This window comes from Schistocerca cancellata, chromosome 1 (assembly GCF_023864275.1).
Source record: "Schistocerca cancellata isolate TAMUIC-IGC-003103 chromosome 1, iqSchCanc2.1, whole genome shotgun sequence".
Classification (NCBI taxonomy): Eukaryota; Metazoa; Arthropoda; class Insecta; order Orthoptera; family Acrididae; genus Schistocerca; species Schistocerca cancellata.
Genome location: NC_064626.1, coordinates 1,010,668,608 through 1,010,695,560, shown reverse-complemented (window position 1 = coordinate 1,010,695,560; position 26,953 = coordinate 1,010,668,608). Strand labels below are relative to the sequence as shown.

The 26,953-nt window shown below is 42.4% G+C and overlaps 1 protein-coding gene and 1 non-coding gene across 2 annotated transcripts in view; both read left to right on the top strand.

Annotated features, from left to right (window-relative positions):
- Positions 1-26,953, top strand: part of LOC126121493 (lachesin-like) — a 1,285,782-nt gene that overhangs the window by 831,420 nt on the left and 427,409 nt on the right. The window lies entirely within an intron of this gene.
- Positions 5,759-5,833, top strand: Trnas-cga (transfer RNA serine (anticodon CGA)). The gene has a single exon. It is a non-coding gene; the product is annotated as a tRNA-Ser (tRNA).

Sequence of the window (26,953 nt, the reverse complement as noted above, 5' to 3'; positions counted from 1 at the left end):
TCACTGTACCGTCAGTGATTGTGTGGCGAGCCTTCTTCGTCTCCCTCAGAGGCGCATTTGTATTGATAGGAAGTCTTTAGTCTGGAACAACCAGACCAGGACAATTTGTTTCGGGCTATACCTGCAACATTATCATCACCACGACGAGACGTCGAAGCAACCAGCCATCGCTTCCGGTACGCCAGATCGTGTCCTTACAGTTAAGAAGACAGCTTGGTAATGTATGCCCACAGCACCGGCAGACTAGGGAATTTGCACTGTGATAATCAGAGCTCAGCAAAGCGCGCATGTTCGTCATTTCTAACTTTGTTCTGTCTTGGGTGTTCATTGTCTGAGTTATCACTACCGTAGCAGCAACTAATGTTGAGTTGGCTGGGTGTTTCTCTTAAGATTTGAGTTGCAAGGAATTGGCTCCACATACCACTTCGTCATAAATGTCACAATCTAGTTTATGGACAACTTCACCTTCACAGCATTTATCTGAGTATCCAGTTTGATCCAATTTGATGTATTGTAAATGTTTCATGTGTTTTGTTTATGATTTTGAGTTTATTCATAATAAATCAAATTGGTGTTTTGGACAGAACTTTCATTCTGTTAATCGGTAAAGCAACCCTTTCATTTCTCACTACGTTACTGAAACTTTCCTTTATTTAATTAATGTCTATCAAATTAAATTATTGCAGGTGCCAAACTCTTTTCTCCTCCACTTGCAGGGTCGATTACAGTCAGTTCGCGTTTCTTCTTAATCCATGTGCAACAGCAAAAGTAGGAGCTAGAAAAGGGGGGGCTTACAGTATCATTTCCATATGAAGATTCCAGAAGAATTTAGTGTTAAATACACTGCTAGCCCCGGCACCTCGCAAGTGAGTTCACGAGTATCAAACTTTGTTCCATATATGGCCGTATCTTAGATTGCATTGACTTAGAAGTTTAAATTTTTCACACTGCCAAGGGACCGTAGGCCTTAGCATGTGACATAACTTTCAAGTTGATACTACTACATCTTCCCGAGAAAAAGGGGTATTAACAACCAGTCGGAATGATAGATATACAGACCGACGACCAAGTGATCCTATAATGGTTCAGTTTCATTCGAATGAGGTACAGGATCCTACAGATCTCAAACTTACACCAAACTGTACAGAAAGCTTTGTATAAACACAAACTAGGCTTGTGAGTGAGGGCAACTGAGTGTTGCATGGATATGGATGGACCCCAAACGTTTTCTGTGTGTATTGGAGAGCATACCACGTTGTTTTGCTGCCGTTAAGAGTTAATGTGAGTTTTACCCACACACACGTATATATACACTCCTGGAAATTGAAATAAGAACACCGTGAATTCATTGTCCCAGGAAGGGGAAACTTTATTGACACATTCCTGGGGTCAGATACATCACATGATCACACTGACAGAACCACAGGCACATAGACACAGGCAACAGAGCATGCACAATGTCGGCACTAGTACAGTGTATATCCACCTTTCGCAGCAATGCAGGCTGCTATTCTCCCATGGGGACGATCGTAGAGATGCTGGATGTAGTCCTGTGGAACGGCTTGCCATGCCATTTCCACCTGGCGCCTCAGTTGGACCAGCGTTCGTGCTGGACGTGCAGACCGCGTGAGACGACGCTTCATCCAGTCCCAAACATGCTCAATGGGGGACAGATCCGGAGATCTTGCTGGCCAGGGTAGTTGACTTACACCTTCTAGAGCACGTTGGGTGGCACGGGATACATGCGGACATGCATTGTACTGTTGGAACAGCAAGTTCCCTTGCCGGTCTAGGAATGGTAGAACGATGGGTTCGATGACGGTTTGGATGTACCGTGCACTATTCAGTGTCCCCTCGACGATCACCAGTGGTGTACGGCCAGTGTAGGAGATCGCTCCCCACACCATGATGCCGGGTGTTGGCCCTGTGTGCCTCGGTCGTATGCAGTCCTGATTGTGGCGCTCACCTGCACGGCGCCAGACACGCATACGACCATCATTGGCACCAAGGCAGAAGCGACTCTCATCGCTGAAGACGACACGTCTCCATTCGTCCCTCCATTCACGCCTGTCGCGACACCACTGGAGGCTGGCTGCACGATGTTGGGGCGTGAGCGGAAGACGGCCTAACGGTGTGCGGGACCGTAGCCCAGCTTCATGGAGACGGTTGCGAATGGTCCTCGCCGATACCCCAGGAGCAACAGTGTTCCTAATTTGCTGGGAAGTGGCGGTGCGGTCCCCTACGGCACTGCGTAGGATCCTACGGTCTTGGCGTGCATCCGTGCGTCGCTGCGGTCCGGTCCCAGGTCGACGGGCACGTGCACCTTCCGCCGACCACTGGCGACAACGTCGATGTACTGTGGAGACCTCACGCCCCACGTGTTGAGCAATTCGGCGGTACGTCCACCCGGCCTCCCGCATGCCCACTATACGCCCTCGCTCAAAGTCCGTCAACTGCACATACGGTTTCACGTCCACGCTGTCGCGGCATGCTACCAGTGTTAAAGACTGCGATGGAGCTCCATATGCCACGGCAAACTGGCTGACACTGACGGCGGCGGTGCACAAATGCTGCGCAGCTAGCGCCATTCGACGGCCAACACCGCGGTTCCTGGTGTGTCCGCTGTGCCGTGCGTGTGATCATTGCTTGTACAGCCCTCTCGCAGTGTCCGGAACAAGTATGGTGGGTCTGACACACCGGTGTCAATGTGTTCTTTTTTCCATTTCCAGGAGTGTATATATATACTGGGTGTACAATTAGTCCGGGAACACTTTCAGTTATTTATTGCACAAGAACTACAATTTGTACAGATGTCATACATATTGCATTTTGAAGAGAAACTCTAAAAGTCTTTTTTACAAACATTGGATACGCTAACCGTGAGTGACCCCGCAGACGTCAAGACGGTAATTGAATTCTTGCCATACCCGTCCCAGCATGGCATCGTCGACTGTGGCATTCGCTTCCCGTATTCTCTCCAGGAGCTCTGCTACATCACGTGGTAGAGGCGGTACATTCACCAGATCTTTAATGAGTCCGCACAGAAAAAAATCACACAGAGTGGGATCTGGGGATCGGGGAGGCCATTTAATGAAGAGCTGTCCGCTTCTGTAGCATGGCCGGTACATCTATGCGGCAGCTCCGTGTTCAGTTACCCAGGAAGTTCACGATGAAAATGGCGTGGAGCCCCATCCCGCTAAAAGATGAACGGAAAGTCCGATTGCATTTGAGGCATCAGGCATTGCTGCAATATGTCCAAGTAGGAATATCCAGTGAAAGTACTCTCGGCGAAGAAGAATGGCCTATACAGTTTTCGACGTGACAAGGTACAAAGAACATTTACCTTTGGGTGATCACGCTCAAATTCAATTTTTTGTGCAATTGGTAAATGGCCTTCCTTGTTAGTAGTTTGTTACGGTACTTGGTACTAAAAATCAGTTGAACAGCTGTAGCACACTTGCTTTTGTCGAACTCCAACACACAGAAAGCTCGTTTCACACTTGAACTCGCCATGTTTGCGACTAGCGCTGACTATCGGCAAATTACCAAACTACGATGTGGCGGTATACATGAAAAAAAAAAAGAAACACTTTCAGGATTTCTCTTCAAAATGAAATATGTGTGATATCTGTACAATGTTTAGTTCATGTGCAATAAATAATTGAAAGTGTTCTCGGGCTTTATGTATACTCTGTATATATACAGTGTCCCTTGTGGGGATCTTTACAATAAGAGATATTAGGAGTGTTACAGAAGCATAGTAGCCGTTACCCCCTCAATGAATGTAATTGGAAAGAAGATATATAACACAACGTAATCTGCATGGCGGAGGGTACTTTGTACCAGTATTATCAATTTTCTTTCCAGTTGCGTTGATTGAGGGAATAATGGCGACTATGCTTCTGTAACACTCCTAATATCTCTTATTGTAAAGATCCCTACAAGACACACACGAAGGTTGGTGCTTAATGGTCGCACATTCTTCGAATACAGGTTCTCTAAATTTACCCCAGAGCGTTTCGCGGGAACTAAGTCACATTTTTGTCAGGGATTCCCATGGCCCAAGCATTTCTGTGAAACTTAAGTACAGGATGTAACGACTTTTTGTGATCCTAGCACCGCGTCTTTGAATCCATTTGCTGTCTATTGTCAAGCCTACTACATCTCTGATGAATTTTCTTATGCCTGTAGAATGGTCTTGTGCGTATATCGGCCAGTTAACCCCGCAAGTGCACCTTGAACGACCGACCAGTCGTCGGTTAATCCTAAGTCTGGATCAGGATGGAATAGCATACTACTGCGAATGAGAAGGCTCGAGAAGAGACGCTACAATTCCGCTTTAAAGCTTATTTTAATTAAACTCTTAGCAGATTACTTAATTACACGTCCAATTACTGCACAAATCCTCTCGTCACAGTTATCGTAATTTAATCGGGAGCAGAATATCCCTACGTGCAACCTCCAGACAGCTCTTGTGCCAATTCCTGGCTCTGCGGAATTGACATTCCTCGCTCGTTTCCGTAAGAGGCGGCGCCGCGCCGCCGACACTGGCTCTTCCTGCCGTTCCGCGTGGCGCTATCGCCTACAAAGGGCGGTGTTATCTGGCGGCGGAAATTCCGCCGGAAGGCTGAGCCGCTGGGGCGCTAATCCCGCAAAAGCGGTAGAGTGATCTCCTTGTAGTCGCGTATGCGGGCGGCCATTGTGGGTCGCAGGACGTGTGACGGGCAGCTAGCAGCTAGCAGGTAACGAGCACGCGCTTTCCCGAGGCGAGCCGGGCCGAGCCCCCTGCGCCGGCGGCCAGCACGTGGCCGCTACAATTCGATTGGCCGACGGCAGGCAGCTGCCAGCTGGGCCCCTTGTCCGCAGCAGGGCCGCGCCGTTGCCCGCTGCCTTTCTCTACGGCAGACGGCAGTCCCCTAAATCCTTATTAGCACTTCACCTCCTGGCCGGCCTTCTACCATCGCCGTTCCGGCGCTAGTAACTGTGCTCTCTTTGCCTTACGCTTCCTGTGTGGACCTGCTGCTCCTGCTGGACACTTTCTCCGTTTCAACTCGCCATGCCTTACTTGTTTACAAAATACCTTTAGCACTTTGAAGCTTTCACACACGGCAACCTAAACTGCCGTACGGGGATTTTGGCCAGACCCGGACAACATCCGCCGGGCGGTGTAACAAACTGTCAGTCTGGCACAACTGGCAGCCTAATGCGCAGGTCAAACGGGAGCGGATCAAGGGGATCACGTGAATTACTACATGATTTTTTTATTACGGAGATTCAAGTCTAAACTTTAATTGAAAGGAAAACCAATAGGCCTATCGCAATATGAGTTACACCAATATGTTTCTTGAAGAAATTTTCACTCTGCAGCGGCGGGTGCGAGAACATGAAACTTCCTGGCAGATTAAAGTTGTGTGCCGGACCGAGACCCGAACTCTGGACGTTTGCCTTCGCAGGCAAGTGCTCTACCAACTGAGCTACCCAAGCACGACTCACGACGCCTCCTCACAGCTTTAATTCCACCAGTACCTCGTCTCCCACCTTCCAAACGCCAGAGAAGCTCTTCTGCGAACCTTGCAGAACTAGCACCCCTGGAAGAAAGGATATTGCAGAGACAGGCTGTGGCAAAGCCATGTCTCCGCAATATATATTTTCCAGGAGAGCTAGTTCTGTCAGGTTCACAGAAGAGCTTCTGTGAAGTCTGGAAAGTGAGAGACGAGGTATTCTGGGAATTAAAGCTGTGAGGAGGGGTCGTGACTTGTGCTTGGATAGCTCAGTTGGTAGAGCACTTGCCTGCGAAAGGCAAAGGTCCCGAGTTCGAGTCTCGGTCCGGCACACAGTTTTAATTTGCCAGGAAGTTTCAATGTGTTTCTTGTTTTATTCTGCGTTATGCTATCTGGAGAAGTTTGGTTTTAAGGTTCAATACGCACTTTTTAATTTTAGATTGTAGTAAGGATTATCCGGTTTTCGGTGACTCCACTACGAACTGCTCACTTCAGAGCTATGTAGCTCGAAATGTATCTGTCCGATGTTAATAAAATCTTAATGTTTTATAGGCACATATATTGGTAGCGGAAGTTTTCAGCATCCCGCAAAAAAAATTTTTGGGATTTTTCTAAAGTAACTTTTTCTCAGCGCCGGCCGTGGTGGTCTCGCGGTTGTAGGCGCGCAGTCCGGAACCGTGCGACTGCTACGGTCGCAGGTTCGAATCCTGCCTCGGGCATGGATGTGTGTGATGTCCTTAGGTTAGTTAGGTTTAAGTAGTTCTAAGTTCTAGGGAACTGATAACCACAGCTGTTAAGTCCCATAGTGCTCAGAGCCATTTGAACCATTTTTTTTTCTCAGCACAGGATAAACGCATCACAGAAAGTGTTGACTCTTGTACCGCACGGAAGCGGTTGTTGTTACGGGTGGCTGGTATCTTCTTTCTACAACTAAATTGCAGTCATGGATCAACAGAGTTCTTTATTTACATGAACATTAACTTAACTGGAGTTGAGTCTACTTGTTGTGGTATGAACTCATAAGTAATAGTCCTCTTGCAGAAAACATCGGTAATTCTGCTAAAGCCACTAATCTGGTCCATATGTAATGTTGTAGCCTGTGGCGAGAATTGACCCCACTCGGCAATATGCTGACAGATGCCACCTTGGATGAGTGCGTCAGTGAGGCTCTCCAGTCATTGGCGGCGGCCTGAGCACTCGTTGTCGAGAGGGCGTAGGCGGCGCGTTGCTTGGCGGTGTGTCTCTGGCCTCTCTCGTGACAGGCGCGCTTGATTTAGCGCCTACTAATCTCTCTTAATCGTTGCCGACTGGTATGCTAGCGACTGCTTACACCAGCACAGAAAGCCTGGGTTTGTTTTGTAGGTTTCTCTTGCGGTCATAAGAAGCTACAACCATTGCGACCACACAGCGTGATCTGGGTTCTATGAAGAACGTTATTTAAGACTGGTTCTGGGTGTGCTGGACCGCGCGATTAATTGCGCGTACGGCTGCGAAAATGTATGCGTCGTTGCCGCTATCGCCAGGTCTGTTGGTAAACGTTGTACCTGTGACTTGATTCCACCACTGCGCCCCTGTTAATCCCAAGGCCCATCACGCACAGAACTATCTAAAATATCACTCTTTATAAAACCTGTATCACACTGTACGATCACAGTTGTTGTAGCTTCTTACAACTACAAAAGAGACCTGCAAAACAAACCCACGCCTTCTGTTATGTGTTTATCCTGGGCTCAGAAAAAGTTATTGTAGAAAAAGCGTAAGAACTTTTTTAGCGGTGATTGAAATGTTTTGTAACTTAAAATTTCCACTCTGAATATTTGTGCCTATAACCTGTTAAAATTTCATTAACATTGGAGAAATGTATTTCAAGCTATATAATTTTGAAGCGGGCAGTGCGTAGCGAAGATGCCATTATTGGATAATCTTGATTGCAATTTAGAATAAAAAACAATATATATTGGACTTTAAAACCAAATTTCTCCAGTAGCCTAACGCAGAGTAAAATAGGATAAATTTTGGTATAACTCATTTTGCGATAGACCTATTGGTTCGTTTGTAATTAAAGCTTAAAGTTAAGTGTCCATAATAAAAATTCCGATAGTAGGGCCTATTCACATTGTGCATCGGACCAGGCCACAACGCGGCGGGATGTCAAACCCATTGTTTTGCACTGCGTTTTGACTTAAAACAGATGACATTCACGTAAGGCAGAATTCTCCCAGTAAAGCTTTCAAAAGCTTGAGTCAGTAGGCTAGAGATAACGCTAGATTTAAAGTAATCAGCAAAGACCAATGGATAAAACTTTTTTAAAAGACTGTGTTATAATGAAACTGCTGAAAAAAACAACAGGGAATACGTGTACTCCAATGTAGTAAGATAATTCGCTAAGTAACATTAGATAAGCTCCAAAAGATTTTAAAAGCGTAAAAATCCGTAATGTGTGCGGTTCAGATGGAATACATATCGAACTTATTAATTATGGGGGGACGCTGTGTGAGCTAAGGCTTTTACATTTATGCAATGAATAAAGTTCTTGCTGAATGGAAGACCATAGAGGTAATTTTTATTCTTTTAAAAATAGGGATTGTGAAATGCATAACAAAGCTCTCTCTCTCTCTCTCTCTCTCTCTCTCTCTCTCTCTCTCTCTCACACACACACACACACACACACACTATCAATGTACCACAGTGGGAGCATTGTGGAGCTTTTTCTGCCTCAGTCTATCTAATATGCTTCGACATTCCAGATGATATATCATTACGCCACTCTGGTGTCATGCTAGCCCGTGCCTCACACCTGTTGGCGTTGATGCCAAAGCTCTCCATATCTCGTTTACAGGAATCATTGGACTTCAGTACAGTACGTCTTAAGGGTCTTTTGGCTGTAGAAATCTCTCCAAACTGTACGTCACGTGGTAATGTCTCAGGTGCCATATAGTAGACGTGCCCCAGCCGGAAGAGTCGTCTCTGCTTTCAGATAGATAAGCAGTCCATGTTTCCCATGCATTCAAAAGGATTCTGAGGACGCAAGTTTGATATACAAGACTTTTGGTGGTCAAAGAGATTGTTTTTCCAAACACTTGTAGAGAGCTTTCCAAAAGCTGTCGAAGCTCTTCGATTGTGAGCATCAATCTCCTTGTCAACATGTTGGGTTCTATATTGGATCCAAGACTGCAGAAGTTATCCACAACTTGCAGAGCGGTTCCATCTAATGTGATGTTCGGTCTTACCGTTTACATTCATCGAGAACAGATAGCATGCATGACTAAATCTTGAAACTAGCTCTTGCAATTCTTTTGAAGAGTTCCCAACAGTTGCTGCCTCATCAGCATACAGGAGTTCACGAGCGATTATCTCGTAGCGCTTCGAGTTACTCTTCATCCTTGCATCTTTCCTAGTATGCAGGTATACTCCAGCATCACAAATCTCAGAACCCAGTTGGAGAAGACACGAGAAAAAAATTCCGAAAGGTATAGGTGCCAACACACAGCCTTGTCTTACGCCCCCGTTCATACTGAATAGTTTAGTTGTACTGCCATCGAAGATTACAGATCCATGCATATTGCCATGAAAAGATCTTATTAAGGACAATAAAGTTGGCGGACGTCCAATTTTTTCCAATATGCTGCAGTGTTCCCCTCTACTGACGGTGTCATTGTTGGGATCGACAAAAGTCACATATAATGGCACTCTATGTTCGCCGGACACAAGGTGAATATCATGTCACTTCTATATTTGCCAGCTCGAAATCCGCACTGTGATGCCAAAATTTCCAATCTTTACAGTATTATCCTCACATACACCTTTCCAGCAATGCTCAACAGAGATATTCTTCTATAGTTGTTACAATCACCTCTGTCACAAACTCCATTACAGATTGTCACTATATTTGCATCTTGCATGTCTTGAGGTACTGAGCCTTCTTCCCAGCACTGCAGTAGGCTTTGAAAGAATATCGGCGAAACACAGTCAAGCTTGATAATTTCAGTTGGTGGGTTATCATGGCCTATACTCTTGCCTAGTTTAGACGTTTAGATGCTAGTTTTAATTCGTCTAGAACAGAAGAATCACCAAGCTCAGACATAACAGAGTAATTTTGTAGAGTACACAAGCTTCCGAAGAAATGTTGATCTCTTCTGAGTATCGGTTAACGCAGTGCTCCACCCATTTATCTAGCTGCTGGTTTTTATCGTTGATTGGGTCACCATTAACATCTTTTATTGCAGCGCACTTCCTTCTTGTTGGTCCAATGGCCGTAATGATGCCTTGATACATGCCACGGTAATCTCCTTTGTCTCGGTAGATCTCAATTGATTTTTAAAAAAATGTTCAAATGTGTTTGAAATCTTATGGGACTTAACTGCTAAGGTCATCAGTCCCTAAGCTTACACACTACTTAACGTAATTTATCCTAAGGACAAACACACACACCCATGCCCGAGGGAGGACTCGAACCTCCGCCGGGACCAGCCGCACAGTCCATGACGCAGCGCCCTAGACCGCTCGGCTAATCCCGCGCGGCGATTTTTAAAGGCTGGTCCAATATCTATTTGCACAATGGCGAGGACTTGTTGCAGATCTGCTCTGCAGACCTTGTAATCGGCTACTGCTAGTTGGTCTTTAGGCTTATTCGTAACCTGTATATAAGCATTACGTTTTTTTTTTTTTTTTTTTTTACATATTGGCGCAACTCACTTTCACATTCAGCAAATCAGTCTCTTTGAGGTCTACCCTGCTTCCCAAATGTTCTAATAGCTTCCATAATATTTTATTCAGCTAGATGCCACATATTTCCAGCGCTCTGTGCAGTTATCAACTGCTCAGGATTCAGTTTCATCTCAATATCTTCTCTGAATTGTTTATAGAGCGCATCATCTTAGATGGCTTTGGTCTTGATCTCCACTCTTCGCCAAATGCTGAGTGAATATTCTTTGATGTGAACCATGATTTGGTCATAACTAAAGAGTGATCAGTATCACAGTCAGCACCGTGATATGTACAGGAGAAGGCCACGATGTAGGTCACATATTCTGTTTATGATGAAGTTGAGCTGATGCCAACGGCCTGAACTTGAATGTTTGCATGTTGCTTTGTGCACGGCTCTGTCCCGGAATCAAGGATTAGTAATGCAGAGAGAAAGAGAGGTGCGAAGTTCCAGCAGTCGCTGACCATTCTCGTTCAAATTTCCAGTGCCGTGGGGTCCAATGCACTCACGCCAGTTGTTCCATGTATTCCCAAACCTAGCACTGAAGTCTCCCAGTAACATGAGTTTATCTCATTCATGAACATTCTCCAAGCATTTCCGCAGATCTTCGTAAAACTTGTCTTTGACTTCAGATGGTGGTTTCATAGTGGGAGCAAATGTTGAGATTAATGTGACGGGGCCTTATGTTGGTTTTAAACTCAAAGTTGTTAAACGTTCAGAAGTAGATTTCGGTTGCTCGCAGCAGCTAAGAAGACTGTTTCGTATTGCAAAACTAACTCCATGCTCACGTCTTCCTCCAGTATCTCTCCCTTCCCAGAAAGAGATGTACTGATCTTCAGGCAGGCAGCCTTCCCCTGAGGGACGAGTTCCCTGTAACGCAACTACATCAATGCGAAGTCGCGGCAGTTATCTGTCAATTACGGCTTTTTCTCTAACTTCAGGGGCAGCATCTGTAGGTGTATCATGCCCGGATGCATAGTTCTGACGTTCTAGGTGGCAAATCGTATTATTGAATTGTTGTTTTTGTTCATGTGAGCTGCTTTATTGCTGCTTTTCCATGTGCCTCAGTAACCCAACTTGTATCAAGCACTGACTGCGAGATGCTTCCTGCTCCATACACACATAGAAGCGCAAGGTGGGGGATGGATTAGTACCATACTGACTGGGGGGGGGGGAGGGGGGGCTGCCCGGCTTGAGGCCAGTCAATTAGGAGCATATGTCCACACCACCGCCGAGAGTCACCCCTGGCGCCCGCACACTCGATCCTCATCGCAAGGCTTAAAACCGGTAACTGCGACTCCCTGTGTTGTTATCCGCACCTTTGCAAGCGCAGACGGAGCGTCCTCTCCACATGCATATCCTAGGACATATTTAAAAACTACGAACTTGCCCAGCGTTCATGGCTTTCTCTCGACCCAAACATCTGTTTCCACAGGAGTGATGGGCCACTACGTGTGGAGTATAGTGGGTTGCAGGAGTTTCCGACTTGTTGAACCCTGCTGTCGCCTACGGTATTCCGGATCCGTTGCCCCTTCCGCCAAGCACATGCTCCGTACCGAGGCCCTCCTTCTCCGCCGCAGCTGCCATTGGGGACATCACTCACAACCTTGGGCTAGGGTCCTGCATCAAACCCCGCAGCACGGGTGACAGATATAGGAAAATACACCCTCCGACCTCGAAATCTAATACCACTGGCGCCGAAAAGAACAAGAGTTGGCCAAGTGAGGCCCACAGGAAAGAAAACAGGAGGGGTCTGACACAGGAAAGCGGAAGTAACGTCACACTCAGCTCGGGGTCCCACGGCTGCCACCCGCTTCTAGATGAAGTCCTCTGGGGATACAGCTAAACGAGTTGTAGATGCAGTTTACAAATTTTAGTTAAAAGTGAGAAATAGTCGGGAGAGAATGAAGCACATAATAGTATATAACTGAAAAGAAAATATCATCTAAATGCTGTGCTACGTGCAGATGACGCAGTCTTAAAACAGAACAATGAAGAAAACTTTCAATATTCGTTGTACAGATTATATGAACTAGGAAGATAACGATACACTCTGTAAATATCCACAATTGAAACTAAAGTTACACTTTACTGTAGAAAACACCTAGGTTGATTAAAATTATTGAAGACAAGGCACTAAAACAAGTTTCCAGTTTGATATATTTAGGGTTCGATAGTAACTTTAATAACGATAATGATGTACAAACTACAGTAAATGATTTTCAGCACGAATGTAAAACTATAAATAAAACTTTAAAGAGAAGGATAGGAAAGACAAAAAATTAAAGTTTTACAAAACAGTAGCTGTGCTCATTTTTCTGTAGCGCATCTTGGACTGGAAAAAGAGAGAGACAAAAGCGGCATACAGTCCGCTGAAATGAGATTTCTAAGATGTGTCAAAGGCTGCTCAGGAAGGTATCCTATAAGAACCGAGAATATACGAGAAGAATTAGAAGTATTTAATTTAAATGACAAAGTGGAAGAGTACAGGGAGAAATGGAGACACCACCTTAAATATATGGCTGAAGACAAATTTCCAATCACTGCAAAGAAGTCCTCAGAAATAAAATGATGTTGGAAGGACAAGTAACAGGTAGTCTTAAAAATTTGAAGTGAGAACAGCGATATCGCCAAAAACTTGAAGTAACTAAATAGAAGAAGCAGACTTCATTATGGAACGATTATTCTTTCATAATTCACAAATAAAGCAACTGTAAGTGCATAAGAATGCAAGTTACATTACGGAAAGAAATAACGATAGTATTGAGTCGCTATACCCCTCTAGTATACTAGGCGATTTGTTGCTACTTGAAAGTGTAAAGCAAAGTACTTGTTTGCTACGGCTCCAATAAATGGTCATAGGAGATGCCCGAGGTTCGCAGTCTTACATCCATACCTTCCACTACCACGTGAACAAGGAACATATTATGTGTTAGCTGAAGATTGTCTTTTGAAACTGGATGGGGAATCTGTTAGTCGCAGAGCTCTCGTCAAGCAGATTTACATTCAACTTGGTGTCCCTAAGGCAAAGACACAGCTTATATCCTGTCCCGTCCTTGTGTAACCCCAACTTGTGCTTCATATCTAACGAACTCATTGGAGACGGACAAAAAATGGTTCAAATGGCTCTGAGCACTATGGGACTTAACATCTGAGGGCATCAGTCCTCTAGAACTTAGAACTACTTAAACCTAACTAACCTAAGGACATCACACACATCTATGCCCGAGGCAGGATTCGAACCTGCGACCGTAGCGGTCGCACGGTTCCAGACTGAAGCGCCTAGAACCACTCGGCCACAACGGCCAGCGGAGACCGGACAGTAAATCATAAGTTTCCTTGCCTTTTCCTCGTATTAAATAGGGTTTCAAACTAACTGGTAGATTAAAACTGTGTGCCGGACAGAGACTCGATCTCGGACCTTGGTACAGCACTTCCCCGCGAAGGGAAAAGGTCCCGAGTTCGAGTCTCGGTCCAACACACAGTTTTAATCTGTCAGGAAGTTTAATATCAACGCACAGTCCGCTGCGGAGTGAAAGTTTCTCTATGGAAACATCCCCCAGGCTGTGGCTAAGCCATGTCTCTGCAGTATTCTTTGATTCAGGAGTAGCTAGTTCTGCAAGGTTCGTAGGAGAGCTTCTTGAAGTCTGGAAGGTAGGGGACGAAGTACTGCCAGAACTGAAGCTGTGAGGAGGGGTTGCGAGTCATTCTTGGGTAGCTCAGTCGGTAGAGCACTTGCCCACGAAAGGCAAAGGTTCCGAGGTCGAGTCGCGGTCCGGTACACAGTTCTAATCTATCAGGAAGTTTCATAGCACACTCCGCTGCAGAGCGAAAATTTCGTTCTGGAAGACAGATTTTCTTTACAAAGTAAGTGGCTTTTAGGCACTATTTTTAAAGTGCAACGATCTAACTTAAATTAGAATGCTGAAAGTAATCCATCATTATTGTTGTAACTTGGCAAAAGTTGGATGTTATTTATCCATGATAATGGTGGTTGAGCTCCATGGCTTTGGATTAAATGACATGAAGAAATACGACAAACAAGACCATTTGGCTTGATGGTGCACCTATCATGTAGACATCAACTGTATTTCAGGCACAAGATGGTACGTATGGCGTTCAGCCGTAGCACATAAAACGGCTACAGACTGTCAATGGTGTTCAAAAGTCATTGCGACAATCCCTACAGACGAAATGTTCGCTGACGCTTCCGAGTGACCGTAAACGTCATTTAGCATTTGCTGGCCCCGAGACGACGCGATTTCATCGAACTAACAAGGTGCACTAACCAGGTGTGCAGCATACTATGTACCTCAATAAACTAAGAGAGTAATTTTCAGAAGAATACCAAAAGAATGAGTGTCTCTGAGAGCAGAAAGACATTTTAGGAGCGAATCAGGAACTTCAGTTTTACTCGACCTACCCTCATCTTTCACGCCGAGAAGATGACTGGATGTCAGGCAACACATATTGCATGCCCACGCCTCAAAGAGGCTACGCTCTGCCCCCTCTCAGGGGCATAACCAGTATTAAAGAACGCCTAGCGTCACCGTGAAGCATAAGTGAACATATTGTCTGTAAAAAATGTTTTGATTTATCACCCTTAGACGTTTGTCGCAAAGATTTTAAAACATTTTGTTGCTAAAGGTTGGTAATTTATGGGGATTTAGGTATCACTTTCTCGTGACCGTGACGCTAAAATTGGAGACAATGTAGTAGTAGCAGCAGCAGCAACTGAAACAGCATTCTTACAAACTGAGCACCAAAATATTATGAGAAATTTACCATGTTCTCTGTCATTCCAGAATACGCTACCGTCGCTACATCTAATACTGCAACGTGAATGTAAAACAATAAATCGAAGTAAAATAATAAGTCTATTCAGAGGCTGTGAGACGTCATGGCGTCGGAGATACGAATGGCTTACTAGCTATGCGATGCGAAGGATTGCTATAAAACTTACCAATACTCCATTTTAAGCACCGATATAAAAGAACCAATATAATACAGTGGTTCTGAGCGGATGTGTGGGCAGCATCACATAAAGAAAGCGACTCTTTTTAAATCTCTGTGCTACAAATCAAATAAAATGCTTAGGCATTCACTCCCCTTCACGTGAATTTTGCATTGATACTGTGTGAAGCCCTTCACTGTTAATTGTTTCATTTCTTTATTAGTTCCCCATATTGAAAATGTGAATGATTTTTTACGATATTAGGAGGAAATTTATTTTGATATTACTCCCATGTTTTTCTACTGAGAGAAGATGCGCAAATATTCAACTAAAGTAAATAAAGGATGTTTCAGAAAGAAATTCAGACTTTCAATTGATTACTGTAGCTCTTATATTTGATGTTCAGTAAAGTTTCAACGTTAAGATGAAAGAGCAGAATCACAGTTCAAAGAGGGGGTATGTTCGTCAACAGTATTCCTAAACTATTTGCTTGAAATCTGTATAGCAGCGAAGGTAGTATGTTTTGCAGCTTGTGAAGAGTGCACCTGCCATTAAAACTGGACGTGTGTTACGAAGAAAGTTCAAGTTTGAGCCTCTCTCCCTCCCGACCCTCCCGCCCCCAAGTGCTTACATTCGTGTTATACCTACTTTCAATATGAAAGTTATACATAATATAGTAAGAGCAAGAGCACCTACATTTAATGGTGAACGTGTCTGAGAGATTCTCACGCGCCATAATTAGTTTGTTAGGTCGGCTGGTCTCGAATTAATAACTCTATTGACGTCTGCAGATGTGCGGTTTTCAGAAGACTTGCAACTGGGTAGATATCTTTTCAGTTTGTCACAAAATCTAGTGCTTTTGGTGTCATGTTAGCACACTAAACTTTGATGCGTGAGGTCGTCCGCTGTCTTCTCGCCTTCAGTGTAATGAATCAACTTCTAATCTTGCACAAATGGTAACGCGATATGCGTAGCTGGGGATAAAAATATTACCGCAATACACTGCAATCGCATAATTCATGTAAGGCAGTTGCTTTTTTTGTGGCTTATGAGAACAGTTGCCTGAAGAGACTATTTACTTGATGTAAGTGACCAACGAATGATAGCCTTATAGAAGATTCGTTGAACGGTTATATAAAGACAGCTGAGGAGTTATGTATGAGATTATACAGTTAGGTTGTGTAAGAATTCTGTGTGTCCGAATTACGCATATTTTGTACCCGTGCATTTAAAACTCAAATATTGCCAGTAATGGATAGAAACTAGAGGTGGACAATTTCATTAACTGTCACACGCGAGCAGAAGCTCTTCCATCTTCCACTAACGTAGTGTATCCGTGTAAAGACCTTAATGAAGAAATAGCAGAGCACGGCAGCAAATGTACACATGCATTTTCCCTTCACGCCATATTCAACGGAAATAGGAAAGGAAAGACTAATAATGTCAGGAAGATCCCTTTACTGTGCACTCGGAGGGGTTACACCATAGAATGATTACGGCGTGTTCAAATAACTGTCTACGTGCTACAAAACGCTTTGCTACGCGGTAGAAAGTTTGTTTTCCCACTGAGTTTTAGAATCGTATTTATCAGTCAATGTGTTAGCCGATTACGAAGTGGAATGCTATGAAGGTATAAAGCTTTGGTTTCAGTGATAGAGTAGGTTTTTCGATTTATTATTTGTCTTTTCAGCTAGCTTTGAAAGTACTAATCAAATTCTCTATAATTTGTTGCTATTATCGATTTCCTTGCATCCATTTCATATTCTGTACGTATTCGTACACAACACAGGCACGTTTGAAACCAATGGTTGAGATGTATCTTGAATCCTCAGACATAGTTTTACATGGTATCGAATCTGCAACGTCGCCGTCAGTAGAGTTTAAGAAATTACAGAACACACTGTTGATGATACAGTCCGGAGTAATTGGTAGCAAGTGTTACTTGTCTCGCTGTCTATCCCGAAGCAATGTCATTTGATACCAAATGGGAGCCAGTTCCTCCGCCCCAGAGCACTAATGGCTTCCATCGAACTTGGAAACAAGTGGAGAGAACAATAGTGCAGTATATTGTGAACTCTCTCTGTTAGTCAGTGCTGTGGTACCAACGCTTGCATGCTATTACATAACAGTCGTGCGAGAATTATGTGAAAATAGATGGAATTCAGGTGCTTGTTACTACACCAACTTAAGTACGTATTTTGCACTTAAAATCACGTTGTACAGTTATTTGTAACCTACACTAAACAACAGAAATCCTGAAATATTGTGCTGTAATACGGAAATGAATTTCATTATCCTATTTTCATCAGACGACTTAAGCATTAACATGTTTAAACTCCTGAGCTATGAATAAGTTTCATAAACTATTTCAGCTGTTTTTGGTTTTGGTGTAAACAATTACCATGAGGCGATTAGATGTCTTCATGTTTCGCTGCGATTAGAGGATGAAAAAAATTCTATAAATATTTTTTTGACGTGGATGTAGAGGAAAACTGAGAGGAGAAGCTGGATTTAAAGAGTGAGTGAAAAAAGAGTATTGGTGAGAGGGGGAGGCTGCTGCAGGTTTTAAAGGAAAGAAATAAGGACTAGATGGGACACTTGTAGAGACGGGAGTGACACTCTGGAAGGAGTAGCTTATGGAAGGAGACTGAGAGGAAGTAGGAGATACAAGATGGCAGACAAAGCAAAGCGGAAATTTTATAGGCTTGAAGCGGATCGCTGAACACAGGAGAGGATGAAGTGTTACACGTAAAATCTGCCTTTGGGCAGAACACTTCTTATGGCGATCCTTTTCGTATCACATTTTTCCGTCTCTAATAGTAAGATTTATTTTAGATATATTCATTTGTCTCTGCAATTACTTTCGTATGCAACTATATTTCTGAGAAAAACTTTTATTTATTATGGTTGTTATATTTTTGAATACGTTATTCAGTTTGTAAGGACTATATGCTAACATACTTTGACAAATATTTGTTGGTATTGAATTTGTGAGCACTTTAACCTCCATCGTATGTAATGGGTATTCATAATATTGATCTATCAGCTCAGAGAAATAAAATTACTTGATTAATTTTTATTTCTTTACAAATATATTTCTGTTAGCCTCATACACCTTGAATACCCACCCCACTACTGCCTTAGCACGCTGGTAAAGAAGCCAAAATAGAATAATGCAGCCATTTGATAAACTGGATATAGACAGCACCATTTTTTTGGTTCCTCTACAGGTATGCTACGTAGTGTGATTTCATTGAGAGTACAATGCAGACACGTTCCTGGTAAAAAGCTTTATCTTCTTGAAGCGATAATTAAATCTTTATGACTACCTCTCATACAGTATCAGCAGAGAAGAATCGGCACAGAGCGAAATCAGGGTAGAAGCTCAATGTAAACTACAGATATATAAGATGCAGAAGTTTACTACAATCGGTACTGACGTTCTTGCAATTCTGAAGCAATGTGTTACAATTCTTGTCGAGGTTTCGGCAATGAGCAAGGCACTAGATTCGTACTTAGCGGTAAGGATGCCCAACATTCCACCCGATTACCGTTATACGGATCGTGATACCACCCTTGAATACCTTAAAATATGTTCAAGTACTGTCCTGCAGAAACGACATAGCGGAATTTTTTCCTCGATTTCTGGGCAGTCAGAGCTCAGACTTCAACGATATCCACATTACTGGGATTTTAAACAGCAACGAAAGTGGACTTTATTTTATCTTTGATTTTATTCTCATTATGAAATTTTGCAACATTCGCTTCTAATGTGTTATAAAGCATTTAACATCCACATAGCTTCCCGATCTCAACAGATATAGTAAACTACGTAGGGGCTCATCCTCCGAATTTATTTCGTTCTGAATTTGTTTTCTAGAAGGACAAGCACCGACTTACATTCATTCTTTGTTAACCTCCGTCTTTACGGATGGATTGAAAGGTGGTCTCCTGTGATACATAGTTTGAGTTTAATTATAATGCCATGAATAATTACTTTGTTCACTTCTCATTACGTAATTTGTTCCTTATCCTAACCAGAATTTTTTAGTGTCTTTCGGCAAATATGCGTTATCGGTTTTCTTAATACAATGATGACATGCTTATTGCACGTTCCAAAAACGAGCCTATCTTCATTCAGTAGCCAGAATGCAAAGTACGATGCCAGCTTTATACTGTCAGGTTATTTACAAGGTGTATTCTGAGGCAAAAAACTGTTAATTATCTTTCCTCGGTCACACATCATTATGTTAATGATAGTCGACAACACGAATCCATCGATTTATCATCATTATAATAGTTCTTTCTCTCTTTGCTTATCTTGTCCGGTACAAACAACACTGAAACAATCGTAATAGGGACAGGTCTATTATAAAATGTAGGAATTATCACCACAGTGTGGACTGTCACGGGATTTCGCTTTGGGAACGCGGATAGAAGTGCGAAGTTTCACGTTATGTCTTCCACAGCAATGTCAGTCTCCAAGCGCTCGGTTACTCATAGGATACAACTGGTATGTAACTCCGTTTGCTTTCTGGTAATGCTCGAAACAGGCATACAGATATACTACTACAAGAACATACAATAAAATACGAGCGTCAGCTTTTTCGGGAAATTTCAGTTCAGTTGCTGTGGCTTTATATTACGAATTTAATGGATGGAACTACGCAATGCAGACTTGTCCCCATTCATTAACATTTCCGGATAAGGAGGTAATCTCACTGGCTCATCAACAGGAGGCTAATCGAGCGAGCCATGGAGTTCGCTTCCCACAGCACATTTTTTTTCGCAGAGTCGTAAATATCCGAGCGAATCATGGACCTGCTGCCGAATGCTATCGGATGTTTAACATAAACAATCTAAGTAATGATGACCGACATGGGAATACGAGACCACCACCATACCGATGCCTGACACCGCTGAGCACATCTGCTTCATTTCATATGACCTAGGAACCACTTAGGACCAGAATTTGCAGCAGACGCACGTGTCTCCTACGCAAATAGCGACGGTCAACGGGGTACGCTGACTGTTCTAGTCATTAGCTGTATATTGTCAAAGAAGAAAGTTAAGATATTAAAAAAGTTATGTGTGCTGAACTGTACTGAAAGAAAAATTTCTGACAACTTTTATTTAAATAGTCCTTATTTTTGCAGTGAAATTTAGCTTACTGCCTTGCTTTTTCACAAAGTATACGAAAAAAAGTAATGTAACTACGACTACAAAATAGTTTGTAAGCCCAGACAAAAAGCCTGTTGTACGATTAAATCACCTATCTTTTGAATCTATTCACAACCTCACGATATCATATTCAATTATTTATTCTATTTTCTACAGTCGCCGCTTTAGTTAACAATTGATGCATTATAACTATTTTATGCCCGTAATGTTTCCTCTATGCTCTTCTGTTCTGCTTGAGTAACCGTACGTTTTGCATATATCATGCAAACGTGACTTCCCTTGTAGATATACCTTTGCGCAGACTTCTTTCCTCATGTACGACCTGCAACACTTCTAAGTTTCGTATTTCATTCTTCTGCGACTCCACATTCCATTTCTTTCCCCCACGTCATCATGAGCGAAGTACCACTTTCATCGACGTTGCGTATAAGATAATCGTGTCAGGCCTAATTTAAAGACGTGGTTATCGAAAGATAGTGAAACTAATGATTTTTAGAGATTTTGATTAACTTTTTATTTAACATGTGGAAGTTGACGATCTCTTTTCCGTCACAGAGGCGCTCTTTCCCTGTAAAGTAGGCAAAGTTCTCTCTTTGTGGGATCACAACTGGAAATCTTCATCGCAGATTCTTATTATATGTCACGCGTCCACTTACTATGTACCGAGTTATAAATTTCTCGTGTGGTGCTATGTAATTCTTGTGGTATTTTTACTACGGTACTGATGCCTTGTCGAAACTAATTTGAAATCCCACTAAGTGAGCAGAAAAGGCCAAAGAAAGCAACCTATATCCTTACACGTACTACATATATGTATTTCAGAAACATCTTTCCTCAATTCCGAGTCCATATTTTGTACCAACAGACCTGTTTTGTTAAAGGAAACTTTCTTCTAATGCACAGATCTGCTTCTGATGATTTCACTTTGGACATCTCGTATGACGCTGCATCCTATGCAGCTTCTTTTTTCTGCTCTACCTTCACCAATTTTTCTGTTTATCAAATCGTTATTTTTCTTCATTGCATTCCTACTCTTACTTAATATAATATCTGTTTTAATTTGCTTACCTCCTCAATTAATCATTTAATCTATATATTCCTTACGTTCGATCAAAAGTGATATATCATGCTCGCAAATTAGCAGTGATGTAATGTTTGCAGTTTTGATTATAATCCGAATTTTTCTTTTACTTTGTTTTTGCTTTTCAAATGCTGTACTAGATAAACGGCTACAACGATTGTATATATCGTTGTGTTGTAACTTCTGAAGAATTAAGTTTTATCTCTCTTTGGAGTTGTTAGTCAGTCCATGAAGAGAAACTATGGGAAAATAATAAAATTACAGAAACATCTGTTTTAGTAATACAGCAGTACATTTTCATTTTCACGTTACAGTTACTTCAAATTTCATTGAAAAATTCAACTCCATTTTCGATTGACAATACGTTTTATAACAGTATTATAACTGTAAAAGAAACAACACTTAGAAAAAATGATGGCTTAATAATTTGGATCCAGATCTAGATTTTTGAAAAAGTAAAATTACTATACCCAACGAATAAACAGAACAAAGGACGTAAAGATTACGATAATCAGGGAATTTTCACCTACTCTAGGATTTTGGGAAGGAGATCAAACAAAACAATAGTGTATGCGCCGAGACACATTCGATCATCGCTCTTCGCACATGAAAAAATACTGGTCTTCAACAAATGTTGATTTATCGTGTCATGACAGGCACATCCGTGAAAGAGGAGCTCTAAAGATTAAACTTAAAGAGTTACCTCTAAGTCCATTGCCATTTTAGAAGGTCATAATTCTTTAAAGGTGACTGATAAGGATGCATATTGTAATTCTACTTCTGTTTTCTATAATTCAGTTAATAGTTACATCTGTGGCAAGGCATGAGACGTTACTCACTGCTATGCCGTTTAATATGCCGACAGCTGCTATGTTTGTGCTTCCTTGAGCGAACAGAATCATTTGGTGAGGCACATGTTGTAAGACATGCTCCTGTCCATTTGATGGTCTCCTGAGCACTGTCGGGGCATCCTCTGTCACTGTTTCATCAATATAACGTCGTTGAGGCTAGATGAAAGGTCAGTTTATTTCTTCAGCAACAGTAAAAGAAGATAAATGGGTCACATAATACAAACATTGACGCCATTTCAATGCTTCGCAAGGTAGCTTTCACAATATGACCAATAGATTTCTCTGGCTTGCGTAAATAACCTTGGCAACCACATTTCGCATTTCAGAAAGTTCAGTATGGGCTGAAGGATACTCCACGAAATCACGGTATGTGATGGTCCACTGTTAGTGTATATATTTGACGAGAAATGTATGAGTCCCTATTGTCAGCAGTTCAAAAAGTTAATGGTATCCACTTACGGGGGATATTTGCAGGTGATGAAGTGGAGATGTGGAAATCTGGTATGCCTGACATTGTTGCACGAAGCTGAATGATATAATTTTTGATTAAGTGGTCCATAAGCTGATCATGTTGTTGGTCTACAGCAGACCAGTTCTGTTAATGAGACCATTTCAGTTCGGTTCTGTTCGAATTTCAAATCTTGTCATTAGAAATGGATCAGAAATGACTTAAGGAAGCGGAGGAAAACTTAAACCAAGTTGGTCAATAGAGGATGACCAGTCGAGATTTAAATCTCACTCTTCCATAAAATTGGATACTCCCTCCTCAAACAATAATGACAATTGATCGATCAATGCTTCTAAATTGTAGATAAAAATTACTAGCGTGTTTAGTATATTGAAAGATTAGTGTATTTATTCTCCATGTTCTCTGATATTACCACTAAAGTGACCCTTCAGCTGAGTGTGGCTACACTGCTGCTCTAGCACCTGCTTGGAGGCACGTGGAATAGGAGGGGTGTCAAAAGGGTTGCCTGCCTACAGGGGCCAAGGAACTGGTCACGTGAAATGAAATGTCGTGTGGCTACGGCGTCCCGTCGGGTAGACCGATCGCAGAGTCCAAGTCTTTTAGATGACGCCAATTGGCGACTTGCACGTCGATGAGACTGAGATGATGATGAAGAGAACACAACACCCAGTCTCTAATCGGTGGAAATCTCTGAGCCAGTCAGGAATCGAACCCAGGTCCCTTTGCATGGCATTCGGTCGTGCTGACAACTAAGCTATCGAGGCGGACAATGGTCAAGGGTTCTTTATGCAGATACACTTTTAAAGTACTCAACAAGGGTGAAGCCGAGGATTTTGCCCAACTGGGTTGTTTTACAGGGACCCTGTGTCACTTTACTCATGCACTCATCAATGTCCCATTCCCACCACCGCCTCCCCCCACCCCCCCACAGCCCCCCTTGATGACTCTACAATATGCTTGGCAATTATCATTATTCATGGGAACCAATTCGTATTGGGCAATATTTATTTTCCACTGTGCTGTTGAAAACAATGGCCTGCAGCGAGAAAAATACATTTCTCCAGCATTTATATATCATGTATAATACATACACTGTCTCTTTGGGGGTCTCTATTAACTGTTTCCATATAGTTTACAGCTAAATAATTAAAAAAAAAACAGGCAGACTGACACTGTTTACACCTTTTCTCTGTCTTGATTTCCTGGAAGCTTTACTTGTATGCCAGTCATCTTCTATGTATTCTTCTTACCCCAGTAGACAAACTGTAAAACACTGTCACAGTACACAGCCACTATTCTGTAAGTTAACCTATAGCAAATATTGTTTTTGGTATTTAATACACGTAGACGGTTTTCCACAAGGTAAAACACACCATCCACTACGTATTTAAAAATCTTTAGCCAAGGAAGACACAAAAGTTTCTAATACGCATATCAGGGACGTTTTACGATGTTCACTCCTGGAATTGTGTTTTTACCTATAAATTTTTTATATTGGGTTGTTCCATGGGTTCGTGGCGTTTCTGTTATACATGTTGGTATTAAGCTTGTTAGTTGTTTACTTATCGATTGTCATTTTTTATTTGTACTTCACTGTACCTATTTGGATTTAGACATTGTCATTTTGTCTCTTGGAGATAGTGAGTGAAGCTGTGGACGCTAGAATGTGAAGTAGCAAGTGGAGAAATCGGAACATATCCGACGTATCCTTCCGCCTGAATTCAATAGAGGGGTAACAGTGGCGGAGGCAGTCAGAAGCATTTGCGTCTTGTATAAAGATAATGTCACTGGATAGGGCACGGTATGAAAATGGTTTTCTCGTTTTAAGGAGGGTCGCTCTGGCAATAGTGACTTTCCACGTTCACGAAGACCTTCAGGGTTTGATGAAGATCGTTTAACGCATTAATCCACAATAATCCAAGTCACTGTACTCGAGAACTCGGTGATGAGCCGTGATAATTACAGGAGCGTTGGACATTGGCATACAACGGAGAAGGTTCAAAAATCGGTTGTATGGGTGCCACATGCTCCAAGCCAAAATCACAAAAATAAGCAGCTGCTCATATGTGCATCTCTGTTTCCTCATTATCAATTGACTCGTGAAAAACACCGACCATTCATATACTGTATCGTTACAGGTGAAGGGAAGTGGCGTCTTTATGCTAACATAAGGAAAAGAAAGGAATGACTAAGCAACAGAAATTCCCCGTACAAAGTCCAGCTCGCATCCACAAAAGATAGTGTTATGCATCTGATGGAACAGTGACTGTGTGGTCTATTATGAATTGCTTCCCTGAGGTGTAACCATCAGTGTTGACATTTATTGTCAGCATTTGAGACGTCATGCAGACGCAGTCCAATAACAACGACCGGTGACGCTACTGCACGATAATGCCCGCCTGCATTCTGGTAGACTGACTAATACACGATACAAGAGTTGAGCCGGGAAACCATTTCACGCCCAATTTAATCACCTGATCTTGCGCCCTCAGAGTTTCATCTCTTCCGCTCCGTATCGAACCACCTTCAGCAACTTCCTTTCCGAATTAAAATGCGCTCCGAACATGGTTCTACGAGTTCTTCACCTCAAAACCATGTGATTTCTGCAGTCACGGAATAGAAAAGTTACACAGCGATGGCAGACGTTGTAACAGTGAAGGAGAATATATTATTGATGAATAATGTCTCCGTTATGTGTATTTGTTCTGTTTCTTAAACTTATAGAAAAACGCTACGAACTTAGGCACGAACACAATACAGGGTGAGTCACCTAACGTTACCGCTGGATATATTTCGTAAACCACATCAAATACTGACGAATCGATTCCACAGACCGAACGTGAGGAGAGGGGCTAGTGTAATTGGTTAATACAAACCATAAAAAAATGCACAGAAGTATGTTTTTTAACACAAACCTACGTTTTTTTAAATGGAACCCCGTTAGTTTTGTTAGCACATCTGAACATATAAACAAATACGTAATCAGTGCCGTTTGTTGCATTGTAAAATGTTAATTACATCCGTAGATATTGTAACCTAAAGTTGACGCTTGAGTACCAGTCCTCCGCTGTTCGATCGTGTGTATCGGACAGCACCGAATTACGTAGGAATCCAAAGGGAACGATGATGGACCTTAGATACAGAAGAGACTGGAACAGCACATTACGTCCACATGCTAACACCTTTTTACTGGTCTTTTTCACTGACGCACATGTACATTACACAGCTGTTAAATAGACCACACTTCCCTTCTTTAATATTGCAGACCATCCTTTCAGTACCTGTTCTTGGCAGTCGACTAGTACACAGCTGCCCCCCTCCCCACTCCTCTGGCAGCAATCTGACACATGTTCTGCCTGTATCTCTCTAATATGAGAAATAAGATCCATGCTAGTTTTAACATGTCAATAGGTCTCAACTTGTCTGTGACCTTGCTCAGTATGTGTACAAGTCTTAGCGAAAACTCCCCTCTGACGTCACACACATTCAGTCCCATGCTGGTGAATAATGTCGTGTTTTCCCAGTTCGAACAGAAAACTTCTGTAGAATATTTATGTTGTCTGTTGGAGTCTCTGTTAACGATGTCCACGTGTTTTACAGGTAAATTATTAATGGTACAGGTAGTCAGAACAGAGTTAATATAATATTTTCTCTGTCTTAACTGTCTGGAAGGCTGATTTGTGTACTACTCAACTTCCATGAATTCCTATTGCCCCCATAAACAAGTTGTGGGACGCTATTAAACACACCACAGCAACTGCTCTATAAGAAATCAGACAGTTTACACTACGTAGCAGCGACCAACACAGAGTACAGTGGCAAACATTTTAAATGTTGTTTATAAGACAGTAAGACAATCTTCAAGAGGGATGAAAATATAATACATTCTGTAGTTTATAAAAACGCTAATATTACTACCGATAACTTTGTTCCTGGGTTTGTGATCTGATATATAAAGTTGCGATACATCTTTGTTCTGTAACTCGGGCTCATCCATGTTAAAAAGACTGTTCCAACCGGTATCGGTATTTACTTCGTAGTGTCTCTGCACACAGAAGTCGTGATTTGATGTTTGATAATCACCCATCTCCATTATGTTGAAAACCCCAGCATTCCAGGTCCCTAAGGCAATAATTATTTAGACGAAGCTGATGCAATGCCACAGACAGCTCGCCCAACACTACTGGCACTTTAACGTCATCCTAGTCTAC